The sequence below is a fragment of the Camelus bactrianus genome, chromosome 32 (genome assembly GCF_048773025.1).
Source record: "Camelus bactrianus isolate YW-2024 breed Bactrian camel chromosome 32, ASM4877302v1, whole genome shotgun sequence".
Taxonomy (NCBI): Eukaryota; Metazoa; Chordata; class Mammalia; order Artiodactyla; family Camelidae; genus Camelus; species Camelus bactrianus.
Genome location: NC_133570.1, coordinates 12,754,858 through 12,777,704, shown reverse-complemented (window position 1 = coordinate 12,777,704; position 22,847 = coordinate 12,754,858).

Below are 22,847 nucleotides of genomic sequence, written 5' to 3'. Positions count from 1 at the left end.
TTGCTTAGCCTCTCTGGGGCTCAACGTTGGGAGGAAATAAAGCTTGGAGTTGTTGCAGCCATTTTGTGACCTTGAAGAGAGACAATGCATAAGTGCCAACCCAGGAGAGGTGGTATCAGCCAGGTCCGGAGGACAAGTGGGTCCTAGATCCAGTCATTCCTGAAGCTGGCTTAGCCAAGGGCTATTCAATTCCAGAAGCTAATGATAATTGATTAAGTATATAATTTGCAACTATGCCTTTTGGGTACAAGCCAACCAGAGTTGGGTTCTCTAGCTTTGCAACCAAAACAGTCTTAACTGCTGTTCTTATTTACAGGATTAAGTGAGACGGTAAGGCTCAGAAAGTACTCAACACATAGTAAGGTTCCTACACACAGAATTATTACATTTTCAAGGTGACTAGGAGGAAATCCTTCATTGAGGAACATACAGAATGGCATGCTAACCAAATCCTAAAGCTGTCCCCTCCCTTCTACAACCAGCTATTTTTCAGCCTGCCTAAGAGTCACATAGACATTAGCAAACCAGCCGGGTGACCTGCTAAGCTAATTAGCCCAGTGTTACAGGCGTTACATGGACTTGCCAGGGATGATGTCTTGCAAATTCGGGGTGAAATATTTAATTAATCAAAGCTGCTCAGCCAGTTGTCACCCCGAGTCAGTGTGCGCTCGGGCGAGGGCTGGGGCTCCGTGGAAGGATGCCAGGGCAGACATCTCCCAAGCCTTCCATCTCCTTCGCCACAGAAACAGATCGAACAGCATCAGCCACGCTGGTGAATTTAGAGCACTTGCTCCTGGCACCTGACATTTCACAGCTCCGGGGTGTGTGGGGTGTCCAGTGGCAGGTCGTCATCTGTCCCTGGGGTTTCTACAGCACTGTGCCAGAGCAGTTGAGATTACAAGCTTTGGGGAGTAGACATTCCCATTGGGGACCAGGTCAGAGGAGAGGAGACTGATGTCTTATCTATGTGAGTGTGCATGCGTGCGTGCATGTTTGGTAGTATATTTATAAACTATTTCAGGATAGACACTGATTGCCTCCAAGGAGAAAACGAGGGGCAGAGAATACCAAAAATATCTTTTTATATTTTTAACATATTAAGGGACAGAGCCAGTTGTAAAATTATATGCCAAATATTATTTTTTTAAATGTATATCAAAAATATTTTACATAAAATTATACACACGCCATGCATACTTTTAACTATAATACTGTATATTTTAAAATGCAGTTTATTTTTGATTTTATGTATTTTTAAGTAGGTAACATACTTGCATCTCCCAATATTTTTAAAGAATAAAAGTTACATCAAGTACAGCTATACTAATGTATTTTTACACATACCCACACATTTGTGTAGCCCTCACAACCACCTTATGAGTTACACACTAGTATCAGATCCATTTTCACTGATGAAGGAACAGAGGCGCAGAGAGGTTAAGTTATGTGCCCAAAGTCCTACAGCCAGTGAGCAGCAAACTAGGACTCAAGACTAGAGCAACATACCTTGAAATCAGAGTAGTTAATCTCTAAGCTGGGCTGCCCCTCACTGCCTCTGTGTCTTGTTTCAGTTTTCAGATTATAAAATATGTTCATCAGGAAAAAAAAAAAAAACCTCAAAGTACAAAAAGAAGGGAAAAGGGACCAGCTGAAACTGCACCACACTCAGATACTTTGCTATGTATTTCTCCAGTCCCAGTCTGTGTGTATGTGTGATTTTATGTAAAAATGGGATAATATTTGACATACATTTTTGTGACCTGCTTTGTCACTTAATATATTGGAAGTGTCAAAAAGGATTCAGGTATGTACACACTACCTAGCACAGATACACATACATACCATATTTTTTTCCTGGTTTTACATAAATGGTAGCCTACTATACACAATATTCTATGCCTTTCTTTTATTTTTCTTTCTCTCTTTCTTCTTCTCTGTCTCCCTCTCCCTCCCTCCCTTTTTAACCCAATTTTTCTTGGTGACCATTCCTTATTCATATAGACAGAGACTTTCATTCTCTTATAAAATAGCATTATGTTCCATTGTCTGTACCCTAACTTTTTGCACTGGTCCATATTCGTAAATATTAAGGTTATTTCAAATCTTCCCAAAGGAGGTAACACTTGAACGGAGACCTAAAATAAGGTAGGAAGTGAAGGTCAGGAGAGGAGGGAAAGAAAACAGAGTCAAGATGTAGGAAATAGCACATGCAAAGGTCCTGAGGCCCATGAATTGGAAAGAAAGCATGCATGGCAGTTGCCCAGAGCAAAGCAGGACACCAGATGGTGTCTGAGATGGGCAGTTCTAACCGGCCCCGATGGGCATTGCTAGTTCTGGTGAGAAGTCCCATCTTCACCCTCAGAGCCACAGAAGCCACTGACAGGCATTCATTTCAGGGAGTTAAAGTGAAAAGCCCCACTTCCCCTTCTCTAAAAAGCCCCACCCCAGGCCTGAGCTCCCCCATCCCCAACTGTGTGGACTGAATCAGCAGGGAGTCTTGATTCCAGGCTCTGTCCCAGGTGGCCTGCCCTCATCCACTTCCTTCCAGTTAGCCAGACGGAGTCAGAACTCAAGGAATTTCCTCCATCCTGCCCAGGGGCCCCTCATGCTGCCCCAGGGCACAAGTTCTCTGCAGTGTGTTGGGAATTTTTGTCATCTCCCACCTAGGAGTGGGTATATAACGATACAGGAGAAGTGTTAAGCCTCCAGTAATTATCACCTCTGGGGAGGGAGGAGGGAGACCAGATGGGGTCAAGTGGAGAGAGTGAGTTTATTTTCCCTCCAAATTCCAGTGAATTCCTTGTTCTCCTTAAGTCCCAAGACCTTGGCTCAAAGGGTGTGTGTCTACATCCCTCGATTAGAAGCAAGGAGGAATTGGTACCATTGCTGCCCAAGTTTTCAAACGGAGGGGTCAATATGGCTCCCAGAGAAGCAAGTCAGCTTGGCTGGAATTAGGCTGGGTGTGTTGGCAGTATCCTCACCACTTAAAGACCACTTTGATTTTAGTGGACTGGAATGCACCCCCTCCCAAACTACCATTTTTCTACAAACCAAGAATGTTTCCTCCTAAGCCTCAGTTCCAGAATGAGGGATGTTCATGTTTTGATTACGGTTTCCCCATTTAATGAGCTTCAGATCCCCCACAAAATGCCAAAAAGGGGCTGAGACAGAAGACAGGAGTGCATCCCAGATTTCAGAAGTATTCTAAGACCTCATGAACCCTATAGGGTCTGGGACCCAAGCCACATCTTTGCAAACATCCTCTCTTCTAGTCCTCAAAGCTCTTTTGCTAAGATGCCAACAACAAATGTCTAACTGGTCTATCTACTGCCACCCTGGGATTTCCAATTGATTCCATACCTTTGCCAGGGGGATGGTTGTTTTCAAATAGTTGCTGCTTTATATTTTGGGCTCTTTAAGAGTTTCAACTTACTCAGTCCTCTCAATAGGTCTATGAAGTGAGCCCTATTGTTACTTCCATTTGACAGATGAGAAAATAGACTGATGTAAGAACTTGGCCAAGTTCGACAGCTAATTAGTGGTAGTGCTGGAATTTGAACCTAGGTGGTCTTGCCCCATAGCTGGGCTGTCTAATGTGGCAGCTACCGGCCACATGTGGCTATTGTGCTTTTGAAATGTGTAATCCTCACATCCTCACTGAGATGTGCTGTGAGTAAAATACCCACTGGATTCTGAAGACTAAGTATGAAAAAGAGAATGTAAAATTTCCTCACTTGTGTTTTTAATGTTGATTGCATGCTCAAGTGAGAATGCTTTGGACATACTGGGTTCCATAAATAAATCATTAAAATTAATTCATCCTGTTTCTTATGTCTTTGATGTGGCTATTAGAAAATTTTAAATCACATGCATAACTCATACTCTGTTTCTACCAGACTCTAGCACTGGGCTAGAGTCTTAACCATCATGCTGTGTTTTCTCTCAATGCAAAACAGATCATTCCTCCAGGCCTCAGGGCTCAACCATGTCTTTTCCTCTAAAACCAGATGATGACTTGGCCTGGACACCATGTCATTCTCAGGCTCCTGCCTCTCTCCATCTATATCTCCCACCGCTCTTCTCACTGGAGAGGTATCCCCACCAGACTCACCAACCTTGCACTCACTGTCTTGAGCCACTAATCAGCGAGGCCAATGTGCCTTGTTCTCTCTTTCTGCTCTTGTCATGCTGTTCCTTAATCTGGAACACTGTTCCTTGCCTTCCTCACTTAACTCCCACTTACTCTACTTCTTCAGGGATGCTTTCCCTGACCCCTAAGCTTCCCCATACATGCTCTCATGGCATCCTGAGCCTCCCCTTAATGACACAACCACCATTTATTATTTTTTTATATATATTGTAAGTAGATAGGTAGATAGACAGACAGACAGACAGATAGATAAATAGGTAGACAGATGATATGATTTTATGATTACTGGCTTTATCTGTCAGAAGTTGATCAGGAGTCAAAATTCACACCAGTTATTTTAACAAAGAGAATTAATATAAAGAATTGCCAACCAGACAGCTGAAAAGATGACAAGAAGTTTATCTCAGGGGTACCAACTGCAAGGAGTTGCTACCATCTCTAGGATTGGGGAATAAAGGGAAAATGTTGTGATTATTAAAACTTTGAAGCTTAGAGGAGGGAGTCCATGGAACTGACCCTTGGCTGGTGACCGTGAGCTCAGAGAAGGGTCCCTGTGCAGCTTAGATCCCTGAGCTCTGAGGAAGAGCACTGTCAGCTGGTGTTTTTAAGAGGGATGTCATGAAGCTCATTCTGCAACCACTGAAAAAGGTGTCAATGGGATTCAGCTGTTGCTACAAGAAGGCATCACCACTGCGGGGATGGCACACTCCCAGGTGATGCTCACAGGAACTGCCAGTAGACGAGAAGGAGCAAGTCCCCTCACCTCCTCCAGACTCCCTCTGTCTCTCACTGCTGGTGGAGCCCAAGACAGGGCCACGGGCGAGGCAGAAGTGAGGTCCCAGAGTCCCAGCCTCAGCATCCCAGCACAGAACACAGGGTTTGGAGCTGAGAGGTAGTAACAACTGGAACTACGGCTGACTTCCTCTCTGGCTTGTAACCTCCCTGAGAGCAGGGGCTGGGCTGAACTCCTCCTCTCCCCGCATCTACACAGCGAGTGGAACTCAGGATAGTGAACAAAGACCTTCACCTTGGAATGAGGGCATAAGGGAAGTCGCGTCCCAGTCCCAAAGTCCATCAAGGGCTTGCTTTGGGGATACTTTCCAGATGGCGGAAGAAGAGCAAGGCACTATAGATTTTGTCATTGGCTTGTACATCGTAGCCCACAGCTTTCCTTTACTTTACATGCCCAGCTGTACCGACCATGCTTTCTAAACCTCAGCTGGGGTCAGTGGTGTGACTGAGAAGAGGACAGACTTCTTTAAACCAAGACTTGATCGAATGTGGAGAAGTGTGGGTGCCAAGGCTCATGTGCCTTCTTGCCCAGTGACCAGCACGTTCTAGGTGACCAATACATATTTGTTGAATAATAAACAGACTGAGGAATAGGTGAACCTCTGTGCAGGAATGTTTTCATCTAGACATTCGAGCCTATTCACAGAATAACAGGATGCCATGTGCAGAGAAAGTCTTGGAGTGGGTTGAAAGAAATAATGGGGCTCAATTTCAATGACTAATGGTCACAGGTCACAGATTGGGGAACTGATCCTCAAATTCTTGGTATCTGTTGGGAAATTCACCAAGTGTGAGCTCTCTTCTCTATTACCAGTATTATTATTTTCTCAAATAAACACTTCATACCTACTAAAGATGATATCAGTGAGAATTTTAACAATGTAAATATTTAATTCACTGTTGCCCATTCAATAAATAATGTAAGAATCATTTACTTGTAACTTCAAATGTTTAAGAAAATGCTCATTGATTTTTAACTCACTCTTTGCTTGTTTTTTTTTAAATAAATTATGTGTCAGAGATGTTAATACAGATATATAACTTCATTATGCATTTTTTTCCCATAAGCTGCTCACAACAAATGACAGTTAAGAAATTACGAATAAGCAAGTTTGAACCTGGAGCTACTCATATTAATACCAGGAATCTGGGGATGAGTTTAAATTTTCCTCTTGCTGGCTCTTTCGTGTGGGTGAACCACAGTTAGATTTATCCTGGCACCTGAGAGTGTTTGCTGTGTGCTCCTCATAAACTGGTTACCTTAGACAAGCCATGTGTGTCCCTCATAAACTAGTGACCTTGGACAAGCCACGTGACCTCTCAGGGCTTCAGTTTCCCAGTTTGTAAATTGCTAAGCATCTCCAATGTTTCTTTAACCAATAAACCACCATTCCAATAACTGGAACCCTCAGGTCCGTGATTTCTATCAATTGACAGAATCTCAGGGTATTCCATAGGCCTTTCTTACTCTTAACAGTGGGGACAAAGTGATTTCAGGGGTTCAGAAACAAGATGCCGGCAGCATACGTGCACTAATAACAAAAGAACTGGACTCACACACAAAGGAAATGAGATTCCCAAGAAATGCCCCTGTTTATGAAAGGGCAGAAGGAAAAGAGAGCAACTTTTCACAGTGCTGAGGTTTAAACACTCAAGAACATTACCCAGGCATCAGGTATCTCGGGGAACGAGGGAGCTGGCGTCCTGCTAGGCTAATACACATATGGAAAATGTTAAACAGGGAGGCAAGGGAAGTAAGAGTATACGTGAGTTCAAGAGACACCTCGATTTGTTTCTGGGAAAGAAGGAAATTGTCGTACACGGCAAAACAAGTCGAAAGGTTGAATTAAGCTAAATCCCAATAGAGGAAATCAGCACTGGCTGGATGGGCTGGGGTGTGTTTATTTTCTTTCTTTCTTTCTCCTTCTTCCTTTCCTTCCTTCCTTCCTTTTTCTCTTTCTCTCTTCCTTTCCTTCCTTCCTTTCTTTTTCTCTTTCTCTCTTCCTTTCCTTCCTTCCTTTCTTTCTCCTCCTTTCTTTCCTTCCTTGTGTGTGTGTGTGTGTGTATGTTGCGTGCAGTGTCGTCCCCATTCCTTTTCCTCATATTCTATTAGTAAAACTTCTCTGCTGAAGATACTTGACCAACATGCCCTAGAAATGAACGTGTTGTGAGTTCTAATCCTAATGTCACCACGAGCTTGTTGAGTGACCTTCAACAAATTTCTTAACCCAATATGGACCTCAGTTTCCTCTGTAAATTTCCTTGGGTGGAGAGCAGGAAGATGGAATTCAAGACCCAAGGTATTCACTGGAGGGGACCTGAGTTTTCTAAATTACCATCTGCACATCCCAGAGTTATCTTAAAATTGACTCAATCCCTTAAAGAGGAAGATGCAGCTGGAGCAGCCCTTCCCCTGCTGTCCACGGGTGAGGACTACCCTGGATCTGGGGTAAAGACAAAGTTGCAGGAGTCTTCAGGGTTTGTAACGGAAACTTTTTTTTTTTTCATTTAGAAGGTACAGAATAAATGAATAACATAATTACCTGCCCCACAAAAAGATGAAAAAAATAAATAAAAATTAGAAGGTACAGCGTAAGTTTTATCACAGCATTGTCTATAACAGCCAAAGGAATGCAAACAACCTCCACCGCAAACTAAAAGGAATCATGAACATTTATATACGAGAACACTGAACAGCCAGTAAAATTCAGGTCTTCATAGATTTGGTCACGTGGGAAAATTCTTATATCGACAAGCGTAACAAGCAGGACTTTGAACTGTACATATACTTAGAGTATAAATGTATAATATATACATCCACATGTGCAAATATTAGACACAGATTCCGGGACTGGGGAACTACATCAGGAGGCAATGTCTAGTTCATTGTCTTTCTCTTTTTTTTAGCTTGTGAGCTAAGAATGTTTTTCTTTAAAATATTTTTGAATAATTGAGGGGGAGAAAATCAAAAGAAGAATAAAGTTTCAGAGCACATGGAAATTATGTGAAACTCAAATTTCAGTGTTCAAAAATTGAGTTTGATTGGAACGTTGCCCCGCTCATTCCTTTACGGATTACCTATGGCTTTCACACTACAAGGGCGCAGCTGAGCAATTACAACAGAAAGCGGAAGGCTGCAAAGAAGAAACCTAGCGCTCTCTGGCCCTTTGCAGAAAAAGTCTGCTGACCTCGGTGCTAAAGGACAACTAGGAAGGACACACACCCAAGAGTTCACTGTGGGATGGCCAGACTGCATAGGATTTTTGTTTTATTCTTCGAAGTTTCTTCCAATTTCTGTTTTCTTCCCCTAAACAATGACTATTTGGTGACTTTGATACGAATCCAAACATGTCCATTTATTTAAAATCTTGTAAATAGTAAAATGTTGATTTGTACAAGATACTCCTCTGGGACTGGGGCAAACAGTGGAAGATTTCAAGGGATGCCCAGAAAACTCTTCTTCCTCCAAAATGTGCCATTACAGGACTACTACCATTTATTGAGTGCCTACTACATGCCAAAATTGTGCCAACACCTTTATCTCCCAGACTTCATTCAAACTTCACTGCTACCCTTTATGGGCACTGCCGCCACCCACCTCAACCCCGCCCCATCTCAGAACTGGCTAAACTGGGGCTCAGAGACACACAGCTACTTTTATAAGAACACACAGCGACGGAGTTGCAATTCCAGCATTGATTTTTCTGACCCCAGAGCCCAGTCTGTAACCAGGAAGCCCTGCCTTACTGAGGGTGGAAGTAGACAAGAGGCTGCCTGCTTGACTCAGACCCTTCCTCCCCTAGATGGAAGGATGAGCAGACCTCTGCAGAAGAGGAGGACAAGTTAACAATCCCACCTGCGGCTTGCCAGGGTGTCCAAAAGGTCGTGTCTGTTTGTCACAGCTTTGTGTGCTGTTCTGTCATTTGTCCTTTAAACCTTGATTCAACAGATCACCTTTCCATGGAAGAGGGGAAAATCCCAGCTACTAATTGCAAGCCGTGAGCTGCTGACCAGATGTGTCAGTCTTAGTGATATGACCTGCCAGCTTATAATCTTTAACATGGGCTCCCTTAGAAAACCCTGTAGTTAATAACATCCCCCTTCAACACTCCCCAGGGACCCCCTGCTTCCTCCACTCCTATTTCCAACACCCCCAAGGCATGCTAAGCGCAGAGAACCTGGAAAACAGAATGGGCCGATGCCCACAGGGACACATGCCCATTTGGCATCGTTGTTGAGGTCAAAGGAAGTAGACGCGGCATGAGCAGTGGAGAGATTCGGGGCAGAGGAGATAACGGATTGCCAAAAGGTGGCTCAACACTATGAAGAGAGATGGAGACAAAGGAGAAACATTCTTAGGGAAGCGGCATCTGGTGGAGTTGACATGTCCTGGATCCAGCATCAGACACACCTGGAGCTATTCCCGAATCTCCCACTGACAAGTCCTGGGACCCCAGGTCAGTCCCTTAATCTCTCAAAACTTCAGTTTCCTCATTTAAAACAATAATATTAATTGCCACTTCCATGGGCTGTTATAAGAATTAAATCAGAGAATGTAAGGAAAGAAAGGGCTTAGCACAGACTTTAGAGCATACTAAGCACTCACTACATAACAGTCCTGTTATTATTATTAACATTTTGTCATTATTATTATTAATGTGTAATTATTATTATTTTGGCATTGGGCTCATTGGTTTGGAGGTGGTTTCAGTGTTTCAGGGTCCTTGTGATTCAAGCAACCAGATGAAAGAGAAAAACTCGGGCAGCTTCTGAAATTATATGAGGACACATGGGTGGTACAGTAAGCGTGGGCTTTCATATAAACCCTGGTGATCGGAGCCGCAGCTCTGCGCCCAGCTAGTTACATCTCACCTTTCTGAATCTGTTTTGTCACCTGCAAAATGATGCTCAAGGCATTTTCCTCATTGCAGAGATGGCAAAACAAAGAATAAAATCAAAACGTCTCTACATACCAGTTAATGTTCTTGTCGCTTTAAACGATGTGATTTGTTCAAAGGGTGAATGTCAGTGGCACTGCCTGTTGCCCCACCAGCCCCCAGAACTCACATCTCTCTTATCTGACCCCCAAGGCCCCACAGCCAAGGTCTCAGGGATCTGAAATCATCTTTCACATCCCATCCTGTCTCATCTTTGAAGGGCCTCCACGGTGCTGTCAGGGGCTTTACTCTGAGCAGGTTTTCTTGCAAAGTTGCCTGGCCCTGTGAGCTGCTTACCAGCAGCAAGAGGAGGTGTCGAGGTGCAAATGGGAACCAGATTTCTCTTCTTTAGAAGCTTCCCAAGGTTGTAGACTACTGGGTTGGTCTGCTTTATATTCTGAATTATTGGGCCAAGCTTTGGCCAACAAAACAATATTCTTCAAGATTCGAGTGAGAACATGGAGAGAAAAGAACTAGACTGGCTGTCGGGATTAGACTGAATGTCTTCTCCCCTGGAAGAATGCATCACTGAGCATCCTTTGGGGGTGCAAGGAAAAGAATATTCAGCTGACGGTGGCTTAGCTGGGAGATTACTTTTCTCACATGGCAAGAAGTCTGACTGAGGCAGTTCCAGGGTTGTTGCAGTAGCTCATGATGGCAGAATCAACATCCATGATTCTCTTGGCCTTCCCCTCATGGTCACAAAATGGCTGCGGCCACTGTTGACATCAAGCCCTCACAAGAGAAAACCCAAAGTGGATAGAAAGGGGACTGGTGAAAAAAAGACTCTCTCCTGGCAAACCTCTTCTTTTAGGGAAGAAAATATTTTCTGAAAGCCTTGGTATCAGAGCACCCCTACCTGCCACCGCCTTACATCATACTGGCCAGATTTGAGTCACTTGTCCACTCTAGACCAATCATGGGCCCAGGGGAAGGAGCTGACTGATACTGACATAGCTAAACTGTGATCACTGTCACCCTCAATGAAACTGGAATTTTATTAGCAAAAAGAAAAAAATGGTGAGGAGGTCAACTATCTCATAGAAATGCTCCTTGGGGACCACGTGTAATCATCCTCTTTGTCTCTCCTCCCGCATCTGGCACAGTCAGGGCTCCGTAAATCTTTGTCAAAGGAATGAAAGAATGTGTCCAACCTGGAACTTACCAGAACACCTAGCACTTAGGAGGTGCTCAGTAAACATTTGTTGAACCAATGAATATGTCTGTGCCAGTGCCTTGAATAGCACTGAGGGTCTTCAATAATAACTTGTCAAAATCAACTATAACACCCAACTCTCAGATTCCTCATTTCTTAAAGAAACTGAAGCACACCCAGGTCAGGGAACATGCTACTTATTCAAACTCTATTCCAACAACATATTCCAGATATGTTATTCCAGACCACATCCTGGCCAACTCTTTCTATAAAGGGCCAGAAAGTAAATAGTTTAGGCTTTGCGGGCCATAAGGTCTCCAACCAAGGGCATTGTTGTGGCATGGAAACAGCCATGGATACATACGTGTAAAGTCCTGGCTGTGTGTGGATGAAATTTTATTGGCAAAAAGAAGCACTGAGGCGGATCTGGCCTGAGGGCTGTGGCTGGCCGACTCCTACTCTCCACCACAAAAGCAGGCCCCCAACCTGGCATGCAGCCATCAAGCTCTGAGTGACAGCAGAAGCCAAGGATGTCTAGGCTATGTTAGGAGCCTCTGAAAAGCAGTCCCCCCAAACAGGGTTTGATGTGCAGTGATTTAGTGAGGGGGATGCCTGTGAAGGGTTAAGGGGAAGAGGCAGGAGAAGGTGGGAGAGCCTTCATACTCCCATGCAGGCCTGACACCTCTACCTCTGAAGGAGACGGGGAAAAAAGGACACAAAGCAAAGACCAGTTGGTGTCTTTCTTTTCTGCTTGGGACCAAAGGATCAAATGCATAAAGTCCTAGGCATGGTTCCCAGCCCTTACAAAGCGCTCTACACATGGTTGCTGTTACTCTTATTGTTGTTCTAAGAACCTTAACATAGCCTCCGGGTGCAATAGGGCCAATGAAATTCACCTGCATTCTACAAGACCCTGGAAGAGCCAGAGTTCCGTGCTTTCCCTGGAAAGGCTTGATCTCCTTGACTTCTAGATGGAGCCTCTATTTCCCAGACCGTGTTCTGAGGAGCCCTGGTCTGTGAGAGGGTAAGGTAGTAGATGTGACGCTAGACCAAAGCGTTCCGTGCTCAGCTGAGTTTGAGAAACGTTTCTTTAACTGAATTCAAACAAGTTCCCTTCCTGTAAATCTTCCCAGAGACTTTGGTCCAAGATTCAGAGAACTACCCAAGACTAACTTACCACGGAGCTCTTTTTAGCACTGAGCAGTGCCTGGATGGAACAGAGTGGGAAACCCAGTGCACACATTACAGGCCCACCGTGAGTCTGTGGGTATTATCCTGCTTGTCTTGCTTGGATGAGTTTCCCAAATGCTTAAGAAATATCCAGATAGTAGAATGACTGTGGATGCTTGAGAGTTTTCTAGAGAAGCTATATTGCATCATGGTTTAGAACATGGGCTGGGGAACCTCAGCCTCAGTTTCCTTAACTGTAAAATGAGGATCACAATAGTTCCTACCTCATAAGGTGTTTGTAAGCATAAAAGAGGCTGTTATTGTATAAAAACACTTGAAACAGGCACATAGAAAGGAGCATTTAAGTGTTACCTATGGCTGCAGGCTAGGCATTTTATAAATGTCACCTGTATTCCCCCAAGAGCTCTTAGAAACTGGCTCAAAATGCTAAACAAAACCAAATTTAATGTTTGTGACTTTGAAAGGCTTTCAGTGAAATTTGGTACCTGAGCTGCGGCAAGATGATTTCCTGGAGGAATGATTACAGGTCACAAAACCACCAGAGTACGTGTTTGCGGCGGGGCTCCAGGTGGTGGCTTGACAATTCTCTCCCGGGCCCAGATGCATCGGAAACTCTGCAGGGAAACGTGGAGAGGCCAGGGCCCAAGCCACACTCGGTGACATTCCCCAGAATCTTTTCAAAGTGTCAAAGGATATTGAAACCATGCTAGGGAGCACCGTGTAGTTCTAAACATTGTGAAAATTGGCCACTTTGGAAACAATTTAGTTCTACTCTGTGTATTAAATCATTTCCCCATTTTATGAGTTGTATAGAAAAATAATAATAAATTATTTCTCCCCAAGGTACTAGGAGAAATTGTATTGCAGTATTAGGTTATGATCTCTTGTACGATTTAATAGATATTCAAGGCTGCTTTGTTTTAATACACAAATATAGAGATTTAGTGAAAGGTGTGATGGGAAATACGTGTTCCTGGATCATTGAGGATTTACATTGGGGTCCCTTCCAACTAACTCCATAAGCAAAATTATATTTCAATTATAGAAATCTCTGGGGGACCACTGTGCCAGGTGAGTAAATTCATCTGCGGGCATGAGCTGGATTTTTAGGGAAGTTCATTGGCTGTGGCAGAGGGAATTGCAGTGAATTACAGTCCCAGGAACCTGATGGTTGGGGGGGGGAATATTTTTCATAATTGACTGTTGCTTTCACTCTTTTCATCGAAGGGGCAGCAGCAATGAGGATCCCACAGAACCTGGAGTGACCCCCAAAGCTGACTGTGATTGAATCAGGAAAGTGTGTTTCATAAGAAGATATTCGTTTCTACACTAAATTTGCCATGTAAAATGGAATGGGAACGTGAGACAAGACAGAGTGATGGAAGAAATGGAATGGAAGCAATGCTGGGAGTACCGACCATGTGCCAGGCGCCAAGGATAGGAAATACAGTAGTCTACAAAACCTAATGTCCGCCTTAATAGAAGCTGGCAGGGGAGATGCGGACGTGATCTTCAACGTACCTGACAACTGTGGCTCATAGACCTCTAAGATGACCCCCATGGAGCCCCACCTCCTGGTGTTCATGACCCTGTACGATCCCCTCCCTTTGAGTAGAAAGTTTCTAACTAATAGAACAGAGCATCATCGGATACTACAATGAGTGTGAACTTCTGACTTTTTATACACATTTGGGATTCGAAGAGAAGAATGGTGGTTCTGAGATGTAAAACAAATAAACTTGTAGATAAATAATTGCAGATGAAACAGTTCTCAGCTTTTCCCAGGGGTTCTCACTTCTTAAACTCACTTCCTCCACTTACAGGCACCCATGATGTTGGCTCCCAGGACAAAGCAAGAAAAGGAAGTTCCTAACAGTTTATCTGTCTTGGATCCTGTCTTGATAGCCCAGTTGGGAAGCTAGCTTCACCATGAGTATGTCACATTTTGGTGAGTACAAACTCAGCCGTGCTTGGGCCATTTAAAAACCTTTTCTTCTCAAAGCCTGCACCTCCTCCAGGAAGAAAGCAGAGGGAAGTTGGATATGGGCTGCCTCCAACCATCTAGCAATCCAAGCTGCTTCCAGACACCACGACCAATACCCTGGTACCCAGAGAGTCTGGGCGTCACCAGCCATCCACGCACAATGACTTCCAATATAGTCATCTGGTCGGAAATGAAGCGAAAGGTTAGAAGGAAAAACAGGAAGGACTAGATGGGGAAGAAGGGAGGGCAGAACCAGAATTTGGATAAAGAGAGGAAGAAGAGCTTGATGGAAAAATACTTTCCTCTTTGCCCTCAAAACATCATTGCTGGTGTGGCTTTGGAACGTGGGTAACTAGAAGAATACTTAGCACACTATTCTGGAGACTTCCAAGGAGCACGGGAGATGCGAGACAGTATAGTACAATGATTGTAAGCATGAGTTCTGAGCTGGAAAGACTGGGATTAAATTCTAGACCACTATCTACAGCTGTGGAATCTTGAGTGTGTTCTCTGAATTTTGGAAACCTTAGTTGCTTTATTTGTAAAATGAGGATCATGAGAAAATCCACCCCAGGGAGGTGGTGTGGCTCAAAGGAGATGCCGTGTTTCAGCAGCACACAGTAGGTGTTGAGTTACTGTCGTTAGGGTTACAGTTAATGAGGGAAGGGGACAATATGAAAGTGAAAAGGGTCAAACAGATCCATCAGTTTCTGTACAGTGCCCACTGGTAGGGCCTCTCTGGAAGTCCTGAGATGCTCTGGGCTAGACCGAAGGTGTCTGAGGCACTTTCTACCGCACTTGGGAAGGCAGCAGGGTGTAGGCAGCACGGAGAGCTGTGGAGTAGGAAATGTTTCCCTCTTTGTGGCCTCTCCTGGGCTGGAGTTCAGCGAGACATAGTTGGCCTCCTTGCCCGAGTCTGGGGAAATCAGAAGGCTGTGGGATGACCTTACAGAAATTGTGCAGAAGAATCCAGGTCAAAATTGGGAAGATCCAGTTGGTGTTGGAACTCAGGTTCAAAGTCAGGGATGGAAACCAAGAGTCGGCAGAGGTTAGGAGGAGACTGAGGAAGAAGGGGAGTGGGCCAGTCACATCTGCGGGAACCCGGGGTCTTTCTGTCTTTCTGCTCTGCCACGCCCTGAGGGTTAGCCTATCCTCTTGGGCTGCCCAACAGGGCTCCAAAAGGTTGCTCAGATCCAGGCATCATGGAAAGCGATTTCCAGATGTAGAAAAAGAGACATTCATTTCTTGTGTCTATTTTCAAAAGTGAGATGAAAACATCTCAGGAACTACTCAACAGATTTCCCCTGATTTTTTATTGGTCACAACCACATCACATGACCTCACACAAACCAATCCCTGGAAAGCAGAAAGGAGCAGCCACAGTTGGCACAGATCATACATGACTCAGGGACCCACCTTCTTGTGGGATGGGAGCTGGGGTGCTTTACATTTTCTTGAGAAGTACATGACTGACCAAGTGATTCATGAAACACATTAGAGCTCTATTTCCAAGGCAGAATGGACAGAGTGGTTGTTAAACAGACAACAAAGAGCATCTTATATCTCTACCCTCATGGTCCTCTCCCTCCCCACGTTTTGATCTCTAACACTTACTGAAAGCTTGGGTACCAGTCACCCACACAAAGCATTCCAAGACATTACCTTGCTTAATCCTCACATCAACAATAACAAGGAGGTACCATTTTAATCCTCATTTACTGATGAGAAAACTGTGGCTCAAAATGGTGAAGCAACTTTCCTAGGGTCACCCAGTTATAATGAGGTAGACTTGGGACTCTTGCAACTGACAGACTATATGGCCGTGCCACCACAGAGCAGCCACTAGCCGCACGTGACTCTTTAATTTTGAAGTACTTCAAGTTAAAAATCCAATCCCTCAGTCGCATCTGCCACATTTCAAGCACTCACTTAATAATGACACGCAACCTAGCAGCTGCCGTAATATGGTAGATACAGAACATTTCCATCATCAAAGATTGATTGGACAGTGTCGTCCAAGAACCCAAGATCTTAACCACGTCATGGAAACACATCCACGCGACTCACACTGTGGACTGGTGGTCTTTGTGCAGGTTTCCAAAGCAACAACACCCAAGACAGGAAGATCCCCACCTGTTTACACCCCACTTTCAAGAAAGAGGCTCTATTACAATGTAAGACCCAATTTTTTTCCCAAGAAACTTCTCAACAACCCACCTCAGAGTGGAAGGGAGACACTGAAAGGCATTTCTCATCTCCTGGGAGTGACCTGGAGGAAGAAGAACTAGAAAAGCAACCATTCAGTAGCACACTTTGAATTAGGAAATGCTCAAAACTGCACTGTGGTTACCCTGTCTCTCCACACCCAAAGCCAGCAAAGCCCCTGCCAGGGCCACATTCCCAAGCTCGTCCCAGCTCTCACCCAAACTGCCAGTCCACAGAAGATGTGTTTCCCAATTTATGACATGAAAACATTGTGTCAATACCAGGTGACAATGTGGTATAAGGTACAACCCCCAATGAAAACCCAAAATACCTTCATTGTTCCACCCTCGCAAAAATTCCTCATGAGTCAGTTTGTGGTCTGGTTAATCTGACTTTGAGATGCTGGTGGGTTAGGGAACTGGGCATGGTTCCTTCCCAAAGGCGTTGTAACAGCCGTGGAGATATTTAAGGTAGCACACGAGTCTCTCCTTTTATCCATTTCCCGTCATGCTCAGCTGGGTGGCAACCTGAGGGCCGCCAGAACAAAACTGCCCTCCAGAAGAAGTATGGAGTCTAGGAAGGAATATGTATTTAGGAGACCCAGACCTGGGCTTGATCCCTCCTCTGCCATTTACCAGCCTTCCAAAAAAGAAAGGTCACTAATCTTTTAGATCCTATCTCAATTAAAAGGGACCAGCCATTATGGAAAACAGTATGGAGATCCCTCAAAAACCTAAAAATAGACTTACCCTATGATCCAGCAATCCCATTCCTGGGCATATATCCAGACGGAACTCTCATTCAAAAAGATACAGGCACCCCAAAGTTCACAGCAGCACTCTACAACAGCCAAGACATGGAAACAACATAAATGTCCATCGACAGATACTAGATAAAGAAGTTGTGGTATATTTATACAATGAAATACTACTCAGCCATTCCAAAAAGGAATAAAATAACGCCATTTGCAGCAACATGCATGAACCTGAAGACTGTCATTCTAAGTGAAGTAACCCAGAAAGAGAAAGAAAAATACCATATGATATCACTTATATATGAAATCTAAAAAAAAGAAAAAAAAAAGAAAAGAAAAAAAGACACAAATGAACTTATCTGCAAAACAGAAACAGACTCACAGACATAGAAAACAAAATTCTAGTTACCAGGGGGGAAAGGGAGTGGAAGGGATAAATTGGGAGTTTGAGATTTACAGATAGTAACTACTATATATAAAACAGATAAACAACAAAGTCCTACTGTATAGAGCACAGGCAACTATGTTCAATATTTTGTAGTAACCTATAATGAACATGAAAAGGAATATATGTGTGTATATGTATGACTGAAACATTATGCTGTACATCAGAAATTGGTGCAACAGTGTAAACTGACCATACCTCAATAAAAAAAAAAAAAAAGAGACGAAACTTTTAGGGTTATGGTGAGAGTCAGAGGAGGTGATGGTTATAAAGCGTCTGACACATGGACTTCAAACAAATGTTACTTCCCTCTTCCCTCCAATTACTGGATAAGTGCCTTAAAAATTTGAGTTGAACTGGGGGTAAAAATAAAATAGTATTCTGGATAGAGAACCAGATATACCTAAACTGGACAGTTACGTTTTCTGAAGGGGTATCACCAAAGAAAAATGCCAGACAAGTGGAAAGGAAAACAGCATTGTGTTACTAACTGGGGCTTTGGTGCCAAACCCCAGGGCAGGGCAGGAGAGTCACCTGGGCTGGGTTGCACCGCATGAAAGTCCTCTTTTCTAAGGTTGGTGCAGTCTAAACAGCCTCTGGCCAAAGTCAACCCAGACTCTAGCTCTCCTTCACCCTGTGTTCCCTCACCTGCAAACTGACCCTGGACATTCAGGGGGAGGGAGCGGTCTCTAAGAGGCAAGGCTGGAGTTCTGTGTTATCCGGTCAGGAAGCCAGAAAAGAGAGAAGAGCAAAAGACAGACCGACTGACACAAAGTCATTATGCCCTGCCCTGAAAAGTCCAGCCCTAGAAAATGGACCCGAAGCAATGTCCTGAAATAGCGCTGGTCAGACCCACATCACTCCTGGTGATGGGGACAGTGTTTCTTGCCACTGGTTTTGATTAGGAGCCTGGAGGGAAGGAGGAGGCTGTTCAGAAGACTCTAACTGGATAATCCTGCTGGCATGGAGCTAACCTGTAACGATTTCAGGCTGGCTTTACAAAGTCACTGGGGAGGGACGTGGTAAAAGAATAGATTCCTGGGTCCAGCCCTGAAGACTGGGATCAGCAGATCCAGAGTGGACCCTGAGAGTCTATATTCTGCAAGTTGACGTATCATCACGTGGGGAAGGTTCCTGAGACGGTTGGGGTTTTTTGTCTCGTTGTTTGGGTCCATCTCCTGGTCTCCTTCTCAGACTGTTTCCATTTCCATGTCCCCTGAGTCTTGCCATTGACACTTTCCTTAGTGAGTTCTGCTCCTTCCCTGGGTCCAAAACCCTAACCTCCTCTGAAGAAATGTTTCCCCTCCAACTCCCCTGACCTGCAAAGCCACCACTGTGGGTTTTGGTTAGGAATGTGTTTTTCCAAAGGATTTTTATTTCTGGCTATGTTTCTATGAGAGGGCCCTGCATCTTAGGCAACTTGTGTTCCTCTGACAGTAGGCATGTTGGAAAAGTCTGGTAAAAATTTATCATGGAAAAGTCTGCATCTTCAGAGTTCAAAAGTAAGTTGAAGGACCAAAGAGTCACATGGTTGAATACATGGATTCACACACACACGCACGCGTGCGCAGACACAGAAGAAAACAGAATCAAAATGTGGAAAATTCTGGGCACACGCACCAGACCCATAAGGACCATGGAAATGCCAATACATACACTGGGTTACATTTCTCTAGGCAGCTGCACCCCCTCCCAAAGTGCATTGAGTTCCCTTCCTCGGGGACTGGATGTAACAACAGGCATTGACATGCCAAGGCCACCAGCATAATTTGCCTGAACCCCATACCTTACTCTCCCCCAATCTGGATCCATCAGCCAATCCCTGACATTTCATTCTAAACTCCATCTTCAACCGCTCTGTCCCTGACCACTTCCCCACCTCCTCAGCCATCCTTAATCCTCCTCCAGAGTGGGAAGCTGATTATTAAAGTGAGTCTCAGGGGTGGCAGGAGAACATCTACACATGACTCAGCTAAAGTCACTGTCAAGGACAGATCTCCATGCAGAAACAGATCATGACATACGACACACACACCAAAGAAACCTCAACCCACTTGAGGAGCATCAGAAAAGTGAAACATTCCAGACATTCCTTCTTAATGGTCAATACTCCAAATATTCCACTGGATCAGAGACAGCAGCAGGCGTCATCTGAAGTCCAAGATGGAAGCATGGAGAAGCACAAATACATGTATTAAATTGGAACGTTCTCTCTGAAACGGGAAGGAGGAGGGCCTGGCAGACGTGTGAGTGACATGTGTGCCAGGCCCCTGTGCTGTCAGCAGAGTTCCAGGTTTTGCTTAAGGGCAGGGAAGTTCTGGGAAGATAACTGTTTTTGTCAGCTACCGTGTGAAAGGAGACAATCCTTTGGTCAACTTACTTTGAGACATGTTTCTGCCAGGACAGAGTAATATCTCCATAGATTTCCAGAATCATGGAGTACTAAAACTGAAAAGCACTCGCATGCCCAAAAATGTGTTCAAGAAAACACTGGCTGCATTGGATTTAAAATGGTGCAAAGGAAGGGAGAAGGGAGATGGGAAATTCTACCATAAATAAAGTGATTTTTTTTCATTACAGGACTTTTCAGAGCCTTTAGTGGCTAAAGCACATTGTAAATTTCAAAAGGGAGATGGGTAGATAATGTTTTCCAAGCTGACTTGAGCATAGAATCTTTTTCTGAGATGTATCTTTTAGGACAACTATCTTAGAAACATTTTAGGGGAACACAAACCAATCTAACAATTTCCACCAACTGACAGAGGGGAAAACTAGGGCCCAAAGGCAAAGAGATTAGCCCTAAATAGCCCACAGGTTAGTGGAAGCCCAGGTCTCCTGACTTGGTGACTCTCCAGTCTATCCAGCTCAGATCTCCCTCCTGCCCTGAAGACCAATGGCCAACTGCCGACTGGCCATCTCTATTTGTACACGACACAGGCTCTTCAAATGTAGCATCCCCCAAATCAACCCTGACACCTCCTTGCCCAGATCCACCCCTTCTCAACTGGTCCCCACCTCAGGGGGAATGGTACCACTATATATCCAACAACCCAAGTCAGAATCCTAGGAATCAACCCTGACCCCTTCTTTTCCCTCGTTTATTCTTCTCACATCCATTCATCAGGTCTTCCTTACTTGGCACCCTAAATATCCCTGGAATCCTTCCACTTGTCTTCATCCTCCCCACCACTTCCCCACTTCAGGCTACCATCTTGCTTGCTTAGATGACTGTAGCAGTCTGCTAGCAACGACAAAGGCCTCCCTCCAATCTATTTCCCAAGGTGCATCCTTCTAAAATTCAAATCTGATCATATTTCAGCTTTCCTTAAATCTCTTCAAAGTTTCCCCATTACTCTCGGGAAAAAAATCTCAAATCCTTAATGTGGCCTATAAGCTTATAAGGCACCCACCCACCTCTCCAGACTGACCTCGCACCAACCTTCCTTTCACACGGTATACTCCACATGGACTGAATTCTCAGTCCTTGAATATGCCTCTGGTAGGCAGCCTCTAAAATGACACCAATGACCCCTGTTCCAGGACTGAAGCACATGTACAATCCCTCTCCCTGAAGTATAAGCTGGACCCAGTGACTCACTTCCAATGAAAAGAACATGACAAAAGTGTAAGATGTCACTCCCAAGATTAGGTTGCAAAAAGATTCTGGCATCCATTGTTCCCCCTCTCTCCCTCCCTCCCTCTGTTTCTCTCTCTCCCTCTCCCTAGCCCCCAGGCTGCCATATTGCAAGTAGCTCTACGGAGGGGCTCAGGTCGCAAGAAATTGATACCTCCAGCCAGCAGTCAGTGGGAAACTCAGGCAAAGCCACACCAGATTCCTAACCCAGAGATACTGACATAATAAATGTTGTTTTGAGCCATGATATTTTGGAGTCATCTGTTACACAGCACTGGATAACTACTAAACCTCTATAGACTTATTTCTGAGCAACTGCACATGCTGTTCCCAACTCCTGCATCACTCCTCCTACTTCTCCCAATGAACACCCATGTCATCTGACTCCATTTCATTCTCCGGTCTCAAGTGAGGTGACACCTCCTCCAGGAAGCCTTCTCTGACTTCCCTCATTACAGCATGGATCACACCAGACAGTAAGCTCCCTGAGGACAAGCATCATGACTGTCATGATACTTTGGATGCCCTATACCCAAAAAAGAACTGGACATAGAAGATGGGTTGTAAGTATCTCCTGAATGAATGAAGGTCATAGAAAGTCTTCTCCTCTCCATGCTGAGCTGTCTTCTCCAGTCCATGACTCAGTATCATGTAGACATTGACTATGTCCTGAGTTTCTAGAAGTCATGCTTTTAATTTACATAGTGATAATATTGAACTCGAATCTGATATTTCCACTGAGCTTTAACATATCGTATTCTCATTCATTATCTTTTTTCACTTTCACAATAACTAGTGGGGCATCAATATCCTCGTTTTACACATAAGAAAAATGAGACAAAAGGACCTGAGTAAGTTTCATCCACTACCAAGTGCAAAACTTGAGTCTCAAAATTTGTCTCCAAAGTCAGCCTAGGACTGCTCTCTGAAGGAAGATATCAGATGAACGTATACTCTAATTGCTAAATAATTTTGCTAGAATGATGCAGATTGCCTTTCATACATGACTGATGCTTTCAGTTCATCACCCAGGCATCTTGGTAAGCAAATAAACAAGATGAAATTTTTAGTCTCTAAGGGGAAAACACAACAGAATCAAGGAAATAAAGCAAAATCTAATTAAATCAGATCCGGAAAAAGGGAAGTTATGAAAAAAAAAATCAGTAAAAAGCAAAGCATTTGGAAAGAAATCAGTTTCATTGCTTTCAGATACAGTTCAGTAAGTTTATAAATTGTTAGGGGGAAAAAAAGTAGGAATAAGCAAAATGGAATAGTGAAAAAAAGGAACCATTTATAACAGGCTGCTTTACTGACCAATGCATCAAATGTAAGTTTCCAGGCTGGGCTTTATGACTCTAAGTAGTCACAAGTCACTTGGTTGTTGTTTTTTGGGTTTTTTTTTTTTAAACTCCATAAGGATCCTATTCACTATGTGTGAGTAACATTTCTAAACCCATGAAGTTCTGAATTAAATGCAATTCAATGAAAAACAATCATACTAATACCAGTTGCAGTCTATACAGTGGGGAAAATGCTTTCTAACCAAGGACTTTTGCATTTTCAGTAATCAAACGCGTGTGGGTAGCTCACAGACACATG